This window comes from Helianthus annuus, chromosome 11, assembly GCF_002127325.2.
Source record: "Helianthus annuus cultivar XRQ/B chromosome 11, HanXRQr2.0-SUNRISE, whole genome shotgun sequence".
Lineage (NCBI taxonomy): Eukaryota > Viridiplantae > Streptophyta > Magnoliopsida > Asterales > Asteraceae > Helianthus > Helianthus annuus.
This window is the reverse complement of record NC_035443.2, coordinates 67,139,693-67,151,778: the sequence shown is the minus strand read 5'-3', so window position 1 is coordinate 67,151,778 and position 12,086 is coordinate 67,139,693.

The following is a 12,086-nucleotide window of genomic DNA, read 5'->3' as shown; positions in this document are numbered from 1 at the left end:
TCATACATTGATCAAGGGCTTTTTCCTCGTATAAATCATTGTGTCTTTGCATCTTTTATCACAGAAGTGATCCTTTACTTTTCATAATTAACCAAGCATCATACCCCGTTTACATAAAGTTTGGTTACATTATCCTTGTGTGATTTTTGACCAAAACAGTTTGGCGCCCACCGTGGGGCAATTGGTGCTTCATTCATAAGAAATCTTTTGTTCGAAATCATTTCAAAGAGTTACATGGCTTCATCATTGAAGAACACGTCCACGGCGATGTCTGCAGTCACCATCAATACACAGACCACTTTGCCTCCTCCAACCGGCAGGAATCTCAGAAAAATAACTGAGAAGTAGATCAACTCCCACTTTCTCTAAACCTACCATCTTCTTCTGCTATGAATTCTTCCTATTCCCAGATACTAGTGATGTATTTGCCTTTAATTTGCAGATGAACGGATCGTATGCAGCGGCAGGATGAGGACTAATGACAGGATCCTAGGGAAAATGTGGAAGAACCTCAAAAGACAAAAAGAACAGTCGGCAAGATGTGTAGGTCATTCCCCACTGTATGTGCCCAAATCCTTGAGCTCGAGCTACCAAATGGATATCACTTCCCAGCGCAATGCAGGGGGATCCCGGACGTGCGAAATCATAGGGGAGTCAAGGAGGATTTACATCTACAAGTCGGGCAGCAATGGAACTGCAGACATCAGGTCTGCAAGGGCATTTTCAGCCGTAGGATCCTATCCTCAAGTACATGGGGATCCTACATGAATTCAGGAGCATATCCGGGGGCGGCAGCCAGTTTCAAGGATCCTACTTGTTCCAGGATCATTCCAGGGCCAAGGATCCTCTTTGTTCCAGGATCATCCAGGTTCAAGGATCCTCCTTCGTTCCAGTGATCTATTCCCAGACACCAGGATCTTCCAGATACCAGGATCCTAAAAAGTTTACAAACAGGAAGCTAGATGTCATCAAGGGGACTTCATTCCAATGCAGACCATTGCTTCCCACGGTCCCTCCGTTGTTCCAGAATTCCCAGCAATATGGTTCCCTAACTTGAACCCAATGGGAGGTAACACTTTAAATAATTATCCTACCACTAACCAATGGATTCATGCAGGATACAGGTACCAATCATGCTATGGCCAGGGAAGTTGCAGAAGCTAAAAGATATGATCTCAAGTGTTCCAGGGTAGTCAAGCCTATCCTAGAGATTGCAGATGGAAGCCACAAGGTATCTCGCTTTGCACCACCAATTTGTGATGCAGAGATACCCAAAAGGTTCCATATCCCTACTATGAAGCTGTATGATGGTACAACGGATCCAGAGGAGCACATAGCACAATACAGGGAAAGGATGGAGATCAATCCTATCCCAGAAAAGCTGAAGGAAGCATGCCTATGTAAAGGATTTGGATCCACTCTTACTGGATCAGCTCTTAAGTGGCTGCTAAGTCTTCCCCTACTCTATTACTTCATTTGCTAATTTAGTTAATTTATTCAATAACCAATTCTCTTGCAGTAGAAAATTTGAAAAATTAACTAGTGATTTGTACAGGATAACTCAAAATCATAATGAATCATTAAGGGATTATATAACTAAATTTAGTAAAGAATCCTTGGACATTCCCAACTTGGATATGGCTACGGCTGTTGAAGCCTTCAAAATGGGACTGCTTAAGGATTCATTATTCTATGATGATCTTGTTATGACACCATGCAGGAATCTAGATGAAGTAAGAACTCGAGCACTCAGGTTCATCCGGCTAGAGGATGACAAGAGGATCCAGGAGAGACAAGTAGGATCCTCAAAACAGGAGAAGCAAGGATCCTCCTTCAAGAACAACAAATTCAAATCCTACCATAGAAATGAGAACAGAATGTGCATGCTGTTGACCAAGAAGAGGATGATGAAGATATCCTCCAATCTCAGAATATTGTTTTTCCGTTGATAATCATGAACTAATCCTTGCAATGCAGAATCTAGGTGAAAAAGCTAGGTGGCCCAGGAAGAATGATAAACCATCCGGGACTAAGACAAGTCAAAATGGTGTGCATACCATGAGGATTTCGGGCATCTAACTGAAGAATGCATAGCTTTAAGGAAAGAGATTGGATATCTGTTAAGCAGGGGCACCTAAAAGAATTGCTGGGAAGAAAAAAGCAAAGGACTCAGGATCCTGAAAGGATCCCTGAAAAAGCTCCAGCACCTCCGGCAAATGCACAAGTGATCAACTTTATTTCCGGAGGATCAGACATCTGTGGTACATCCTTCTCGGCGGCCAAAAGACATGCAAAAGAATCAAAAATGGATAATGGAGAAAGGCCTATTAGAACATCAAGTGTCTCAGAAGGGAAGATGATAACGTTTGATGAGGATGATCGCATTAACATTCAGGATCCTCACCATGATAGTTTAGTTATCACTCTCTTTATCTCTAACCATTTTGTCCGCAGGATCCTTATCGATGGAGGAAGCTCAGTGAACATTATCCAGCTTGATGTTCTGAAGAGAATGGGTATCCCAGAATCAGACATCACACCAAGATCCTCCGTGCTTGTAGGATTCAGTGGAGAAACGAAGAAAACTCTGGGGGACATCAAAACTCCCAATCTACGTGGAAGGATTACATAATTATCAGAAATTTTGTGTTATTGACTGTTTATCTTGTTGCAACGTTATCCTTGGCAGGCCTTGGATACATGATATGAAAGCAGTCCCATCCACCTACCATCAATGTGTGAAAGCTCCCTAGCCCATGGGGGATAATCAAGATCGACAGTGATCAGCAGGAGGCTAAGGATTATTATACCTCATCTATGAAGCCAACCTCGAAGCCAAGGGAGCAATAGCAATTACAGTATCCTCCGAGGGATGTCTTGGAGGCAAGGGAACAAGATGTGGACGAAATCCTTTGGATCCTAATGATCCTGAATCAAAAATCTATATCGGATCAGGGATCCTTGGCAAGATGAAAGAAGACTTAATATCCTTCCTCAAAAGAAGAAAACCTACCTTTGCTTGGAAACATGAAGACATGACAGGTATATCTAAGGATATTATTACTCACAAACTTGGCATTGACAGGTCTATCAAACCAATCCATCAAAAAAAGGAGGAAGTTTGCACCAGAAAGGAATGCCATTATCCAAGAAGAAGTAGAGAGACTACTTCGAGCAGGATTGGCAATTGACTCCATGGTGGATGCAACGGCGGGGCATGAACTGTTGACCTTTATGGATGCATCATCTGGATTCCAACAAATTCAGATGGAACCATCTGACCAAAGAGGATACAGCCTTTATGACCCCAACCGGTTTATATTGTTATATTGCCATGCTTTTGGACTAAGAAATGCAGTGCAACATATCAAAGGCTGGTGAATATGATGTTCAAAGATCAAATTGGAAAAACTATGGAAGTGTACATAGATGACATGGTGTCAAGTCAAAGAAAGCTGAGGATCACCTAAGGGATTTAGAAGAAGCATTCGATATCCTTGATAGTACAACATGAAACTATCCTTCGAAATGCCATTTTGTGTTAAGGCAGGAAAGTTCTTAGGATACATGGTAACTGTTTTGGTCAAAAATCACACAAGGATAATGTAACCAAACTTTATGAAACGGGGTATGATGCTTGTTAACTATGAAAGTAAAGGATCACTTCTGTGATAAGATGCAAAGACACAATGATTTATACGAGGAAAAAGCCCTTGATCAATGAATGATCTCCGGCACAAAAAACCTCGGGTGATGGCAACTACCGATCACCAACTTCAATATAACAAAAATATGATTACAACTTTGGATGATAATGAGCTGAGTACAAGGATCACTATTGCTTTTGGTGTCTAAGTGTGTGAGAGTTGCCTTGTATGTTCGTGTGTCCCTTCCGAATGAAGAAGAGTGGTACTTATACATGTGTGGGTGACCTATTTTAGGTAAAATGACTAAATATCAGCTCATTACCCCTTTAGAAATAAAGATAATCTAGCCTAAATTGCTGCCCATAAATCAAGCCTAGTTTCCATATCCTGTGCAACGTCTTTCTTCGATTTAGCTCTTGCCATATTTGTGAAGACGCGTCCCTGGAGCATGGTCTTTAGAGCATATCCTGCTAGATGTTCCTGCAAAACAATATTGTAGTAAGCGAAGGTGACCGTTAGTATAAGGATCACCATAATGTCCCATGATCCTGATCTTGAAGTCCGGCTGAGGATCACTGCCTGCCAAAGAAACAAGGATCACTGGTTAGGATCACGTATAAGGATCACTTATAGTAAAAATCCAGCCCTAACAATTGCCCCCAAAATATAAGGAGTTAATTGTAAATAGACGAGTTATATTTTGTTATGATCTTATCTCTAACGGGCGATTCCAAGAAACTAGCCGTTATGCTCGGACTAGCCGTTATGATCATTACGTCACAGATGTGACAATCCCTGCAAATCATCATTATAAATAGGAGATAGGGTCAGGATCAGTTTGTGTTTAAATTCAAGATACACTCTCCTTATATTCTGCACCGAAGGTTGTCCAGGTATCCTCTTCTTCTCTCTTTCCTTTCTTTCTTTTCTTTACTCTGTTTTTTCTACTCCGTCTCTGTTTCTATTCCGTCACGAAACATGTTGCTCCGGAATTCTCCACACAAGGATTCCAAGAAGGATAGTCCCTTAAAAAGCCAGGGGATTATCAAGGATTCTCCTACGGAGAGGTGTTGCTTCAGTGATGCTCACGTAGACAAGATTCGTCATTGCTTTCCGGCGAATGTTGTTTTTAAATCCTTTGATCCTACTGCTTTGAGCGACTTTGTCTCAGATGTCTGGGTGGCTTTTCCTGCTACTCCGTTTGCTATAGGTTACTCATATCCTTTTCCAGACTTTACCCAGTCTTTCTTTTCCTTAACCGGCATCTCTTACATCCAAGCTATGCCGATGATCTGGAGGGTTCTTTATACCTTCGAGAGGATCATTGAGCAGGAAGGAATTGATCTGGGGATGGCGGAGCTAGCTGAGCTCTATGATCTTACTACGTTTGGATCACATCGGTATCTGCTGAAACGGAAAGCTGGGGAGGATCACCCTATCTTCAAAGTTACCAAGAATGATACAAACTGGAAACGTCGGTTTTTCTTTGTTAAGAGGGATTCTATCCCGGATGGGAAGGATCTGCCCAAGGAATGGGCCACTCATGGTAGGGTAGAGGATCCTCGAAGGATCACTATCAGTCCTGTTCTCATATGATGAGGATCACTGATGTCTTTTTTCTTTTGTCTTTTTTATGCAGCTATCTCCGTTGCTCACTTAAAGTTGACCCCTGCTGCCAGAGAAAGAGTGTTAGCTTTTAAAAAGCTTGATCCTGAAGTCAGAAGCTTCCAAGTCACCATCCAAGATTCTCAAGAAATATCCTCTGCATCTGCCACTATGTCAAGTAAGTATCCTTACAGAAAATAAATTATATGTAGGATTGTTTGATTAATAAAGCAACTTATCTTGTTTTTTTGATTGTGTAGGTGCTGGAAAATCTGCCAGGTCCGTTAAATCAGCCTCCAAGTTTGGGATCAGTGATCTTGCCAATGTTACGTCTTCAAAGAAGAAGGCTCCTGCTGCCAGTCCTTCAGTCTCAGCTCCCAAAGCGTCTATCCGGGGCAAGGGGAAGAAGAGGAAGACTACTGAAGATCTACAAGGATTTCCCCTCCTCCGTCAGCAATTCCTTGACTACGTGAATGAGGTAAGGATCACTGCCCCTGTAGGTTATCCGCCTATCATATCCTGTTTGTGTATCCTGCTTTTCTTGAGGATCACCTGAGTCTGAGCTTGTCTTTATTCTCTTGTTTGCAGAAACTTGCTGAGATTGAAACTTATCTTGGCAATGTTGAGGACCAGGAGAGCCAGATTGCTGACCTTCAACAAATGGGCGTGCTTAAGGATCTCAAGATAGGAGATCTTGAGAAGGAACTCCGGGTCATGAAGGCTGAGGCTGCTCAGAGGTTGATTGATATGGATAACGAGAAGCAGGAGATCACCCAAGATGCTAAGGTCTCCGCGGCAATTGCTATGTATAAGATTCAACTTCAGATGGCCGAGGAGGCTCAGGATCCTACCTTTGACAAAGGCTCGTGGGATGTTGAAGGTTGGAAGGCAAGGCTGGCAGACCTGGAGGACGAGGATGAGGCTGAGGAGATCCCCATGCTGGAAGGTGGTGATGCTGAGAAGGATCAAGGTGGAGATGCTGGTGGTGATGAAGCAGCGAAGGTGTAGGCTGCATGATTGGGCGATGATGGATATTTCGAGACTAGGCCGGAGCCCAATTTTTTAGGATTGGTAGTGGTTTTTTGTGGTAGTGGTGTTTGTGAACAATTATGGTTTGTAATTTCTGAACAATAGTTTCTTAGGGTTAAGGATCCTGGATCCTTTGAACAATGGGTAGGATTGCAAAAGGTGGAGGAATCCTCTGTTTTGGGGATGAAACCTTTGTGATCCTGCCGCTTTTATTTTCTGCAAAATGCTAAGACCGCATAGACAATGGACACCCTTTGCCAACCCATGTGGACGGGCCACGTTTTGCTGGTAGAAATGTGGGTTGGCAATTTTGACAATCTTTTGGAAGGGTTAATGATCCTTTTGTTTAATAATATAACTTAACTTTTCTGGCTTATCTTGTGTTGTTATCCTTCAATAATCCTCTTATTTCTCAATTGTATTTGTTAAAATAACAAGAGTTGAAAAAGTGTTTAATAAACTTAGGATATGATCCTAGATCAAATATCCTCATATTGAAAATTCTCAAAGTGTTTTAGTTCAAGGATCATAGGTTCGGTTGTCAAAGTATAAGGGTTGGTTAGGATAAAGAGTATAATCAAAAATAGTCAAGGATCATACCTGAGGATCCACGTTAGGATCCTAACCTTCAATCAAGACAATCATAGATAAGACTTTGATAATTAATAAGGATTAAGGATCCTTAATTGTTTAACTTCGAAAACCTGAGAAAATGGAACATAATTTGGGACTAAGCCAATATAAAAGATAAGTTAGTAACTGGGGACAAGCCCAAAGGATAACTGAGAATGATCCCAGAGGATCACTGGGGACAAGCCCAAAGGATAACTGGGGACGATCCCGGAGGATCACTGGGGACAAGCCCATAGGATAACTGGGGACAAGCCCAAAGGATCGTATGTAAACTGGAGTATGGCCCTTTCTGGCAACTATCCAAACTTAGTGACATGAAAATGTCAAAACCTTAGCTAACGTGAAAACGTTAGAAACCTTAGGAATGGATGTATGGTGCGTCCACCATTATACGTAGGATCCTAAATATAGCCAGTACGATGAGGTTGTCAGCCCCGAAAGTGGGTACTGGTCCCAAAGACGTGAACTATACCAGGATCATCGTGCGCTGCTGGCGGAAACTGGGGATAATCCCAAGGATAACTGGGGTTGGACCCAAGGATCTGCGGTGCTCTTGGAGATCTTCGACGATTTGCTGAAGATACCTGAACTATCATAACTCAAATAGTTTGTGAGTAGAGGATGAAGGATACATGATCCTTATCCTTAGGCAAAAAGGTAAGAAAATGCAATAGTTTTAGGATAAGCATATTACCAGACTAAGGATCACTGATATCACCGGGATCCTTTAAGGATACTTCAATGTAAGGATCACGTGCATGGAGGATCATGTTCACATGAAATATTTCTTTAAGTGAACAGCATTCCAGGCTCTTGGTAACAAGTTTCCTTCCATGGTTAGCAACCTGTATGCCCCCTTTCCTGCTTCAGCTTCAACCAAGTAGGGACCTTCCCATTTTGGTGCTAGCTTCCCGTCAGCAGGATTGATAGTATTTTGAAATGCTTTTCTCAACACCATATCTCCGACTTGGAACTTCCTTATCCTGACATTCTTGTTGTAGGCACCAGCCATCCTTTGTTGGTAGCTTGCCATCCTTATCCTAGCTAGATCCCTGTTTTCCTCAATAGTATCCAAATCCTGAGCTAGGATTGTAGCATTTTCTTCAGGATCACGAGCACTTGTTCTAGCAGTTGGGATCACCATCTCTGTTGGGATCACTGCTTCTGCCCCAAATACTAAAGAGAAGGGTGTTTGGCCAGTGGCATTCTTGGGGGTTGTCCTATCAGCCCATAGCACATAAGGTAACTCCTCTGCCCATTTTCCTTTCTTGGATCCTAGCTTCTTCTTCAGATTGTTGATGATGATCTTGTTGGATGATTCTGCTTGACCATTGGCTTGTGGGTGAACTGGTGTTGATGTGATCATCTTGATTCCCCAACTGTCACAAAAGTTAGTGGTTCTGCTTCCAATGAATTGGGAGCCATTATCACATACAATTTCAGAGGGAATGCCAAATCTAGTTATAATGTTTCTTTTAATGAAGGATATGACTTCCTTTTCTCTGACTTGAGCGAAGGCTTCAGCTTCTATCCACTTGGAAAAATAGTCAGTCATGGCAAGCATAAATACTTTTCCACCAGGTGCTTTAGGGAGCTTGCCAACTATATCCATTCCCCATCTCATGAATGGCCAAGAGGATGGTATGGGGTGTAGTAATTCAGCTGGTTGGTGAAGGATATTGCTATGTCTTTGGCAAGGATCACATCTTTTAGCATACTCTATAGCATCCCTTTTCATTGTTGGCCAGTAGTATCCTGTTCTAAGGATCCTTGAGAATAATGCCCTGCCCCCAGTGTGGTTTCCACAATCTCCTACATGGAAGTCTCTCAACACTTCTTCAATTTCAGGATCCTCAATACATCTCAAATATGGTCCTGCAAGGGATCGTTTATATAGCATATTATTTAAGATTGTAAATTGAGATACCTTGATCCTGAAAGCTCTAGGATTTTCTCCCATTGGGATCTCTCCGTTTTGCAAGTATTTCATGATTGGTGGGATCCATGATCCTGAATAAGATCGAGCTTCTTCACTAGGGGTTACTGCAGTATCCTCTTCTATTTCCATGGCTACTTGATTTTCAATAGCAGGAGCCAGGATATGGATGATAGGGATACTTATATCTTCTGGAATTTTTAAGGATGATCCTAGGTTGGCCAATGCATCAGCTTCCGTGTTATCCTCCCTTGGTACCTGTGTTAAGCTAAAAGAAACAAAAGAGAGTGCCAATTCTTTGACTATCTCTAGATATTTGGTTAGTTTTTCACCTTTAACAGCATAGGATCCATTAAAGTGATTGGTGATCAATAATGAATCTACATATACTTCGAGATATCTTACCCCCATATCCTTAGCAATCTGTAAGCCAGCGATTAAGGCTTCATATTCAGCCTCATTGTTAGTTGCTTGGAACTCACAGGCTATGGAGTGGGGTATTATGTCCCCCTGTGGCGATTTTAGTAGGATCCCTAGCCCTGTGCCTTTGATATTAGAGGATCCGTCGGTGTGTAGTATCCAAGGATCCTTGGTCTCATCCAGCTGCTGGACCTCCAATTCTGCTTCCTTTTGTAGATCACTACTGAAATCAGCCACAAAGTCAGCTAGTGCTTGAGATTTAATGGCTGTTCTTGGTTCGTATCTTATATCGTGGGCACTAAGCTTCACTGCCCACTTAGCCATTCTCCCTGACATATCCAGTTTCCTGAGGACATTCTTAATTGGAAAATTAGTTTTAACAACAATAGTATGGGTTTCAAAATAATGCCTTAACTTAGTGGATGCCATGATTAATGCAAGGATAAGTTTTTCGAGGTGTGAGTACCTGGATTCGGCATCAAGTAGACTTTTACTTACATAGTAGATAGGATATTGTGTACCTTCGTGATCCTTAACAAGGACAGCACTTACCGCGGTTGAGGATACCGCCAGATATAAGGATAACACATCTCCTTTTTCCGGTTTTGCTAATGCTGGTGCTGAGGACATATACTCTTTTAGGGCTTGTAAAGCATTCTCATGTTTCTCAGTCCATTCAAACTTCTTGTTCTTCCTTAGGATATCGTAGAATTCTTTGCATTTTTCTGAGGATTTCGATATGAACCTGTTCAAAGCTGCTATCCTGCCTGTCAGTCTTTGGACATCCTTGGCATTGGCAGGAGATTTGATATTTATCAATGCTTTGATTTGTTCCGGGCTTGCTTCAATGCCCCTCTGGGTTACCATGTATCCTAAGAACTTTCCTGCCTTAACACCAAAATGGCATTTTGAAGGATTAAGTTTCATGTTATAATTATCAAGGATATCGAATGCTTCTTCCAAGTCCCTTAGGTGATCCTCAGCTTTCTTTGACTTGACCACCATATCATCTATGTACACCTCCATAGTTTTTCCAATTTGATCCTTGAACATCATATTTACCAGCCTTTGATATGTTGCACCTGCATTTCTTAGTCCAAAAGGCATGGCAATATAACAATATAAACCGGTTGGGGTCATAAAGGCTGTATCCTCTTGGTCAGATGGTTCCATCTGGATTTGTTGGAATCCAGATGATGCATCCATAAAAGTTAACAGTTCATGCCCCGCTGTTGCATCCACCATGGAGTCAATGTGGGGTAATGGGAAAGGATCCTTGGGACATGCCTTATTCAAATCAGTGAAATCGACACATACCCTCCACTTTCCGTTTTTCTTTTGGACGACAACCACATTGGCTAACCATTTTGGATACTTTACCTCTCTGATCATACCTGCTCGAAGTAGTCTCTCTACTTCTTCTTGGATAATGGCATTCCTTTCTGGTGCAAACTTCCTCCTTTTTTGATGGATTGGCTTGATAGACCTGTCAATGCCAAGTTTATGAGTAATAGTATCCTTAGATATACCTGTCATATCTTCATGTTTCCAAGCAAAGGTAGATTTTCTTCTTTTGAGGAAGGATATCATGTCTTCTTTCATCTTGCCAAGGATCCCTGATCCGATATAGATTTTTGATTCAGGATCACTAGGGTCCAAGAGGATTTCATCTACATCTTGCTCCCTTGCCTCCAAGACATTCCTCGGAGGATACTGTAATTGCTATTGCTCCCTTGGCTTCGAGGTTGGCTTCATGGATGAGGTATAACAATCCTTAGCCTCTTGCTGATCACTGTCGATCTTGATTATCCCCCATGGGCTAGGGAGCTTCACACATTGATGGTAGGTAGATGGAACTGCTTTCATGTCATGTATCCAAGGCCTGCCAAGGATAACGTTGCAACAAGATAAACAGTCAATAACACAAAATTTTTGGTAATTATGTAATCCTTCCACGTAGATTGGGAGTTTGATGTCCCCCAGAGTTTTCTTCGTTTCTCCACTGAATCCTACAAGCACGGAGGATCTTGGTGTGATGTCTGATTCTGGGATTCCCATCTTCTTCAAGACATCAAGCTGGATAATGTTCACTGAGCTCCCTCCGTCAATAAGGATCCTGCGGACAAAATGGTTAGAGATAAAGAGAGTGATAACTAAGCTATCATGGTGAGGATCCTGAACATTAACGCGATCATCCTCATCAAATGTTATCATCTTCCCTTCTGAGACGCTTGAGGTTCTAATAGGCCTTTCTCCATTGTCCATTTTTGATTCTTTTGCATGTCTTTTGGCCGCTGAGAAGGATGTTCCACAAATGTCTGATCCTCCGGATATGAAGTTAATCACTTGTGCGTTTGCCGGAGGTGCTGGAGCCTTTTCAGGGATCCTTTCAGGATCCTGGGTTCTTTGCTTTTTTCTTCCCAACAATTCTTTTAGATGCCCCTTGCTTAGCAGGTATCCAATTTCTTTTCTTAAGGCTATGCAATCTTCAGTTAGATGCCCGAAATCCTCATGGTATGCACACCATTTGGACTTGTCTTTAGTCCCGGACGGTTTATCATTCTTCCTGGGCCACCTAGCTTTTTCACCTAGATTCTGCATTGCAAGGATCAGTTCATGATTATCAACGGAAAAACAATATTCTGAGATTGGAGGATATTCTTCATCATCCTCTTCTTGGTCAACAGCATGCACATTCTTGTTCTCGTTTCTATGGTAGGATTTGAACTTGTTGTTTTTGAAGGAGGATCCTTGCTTCTCCTGTTTTGAGGATCCTACTTGTCTTTCCTGGATCCTCTTGTCATCCTCTAGCCGGA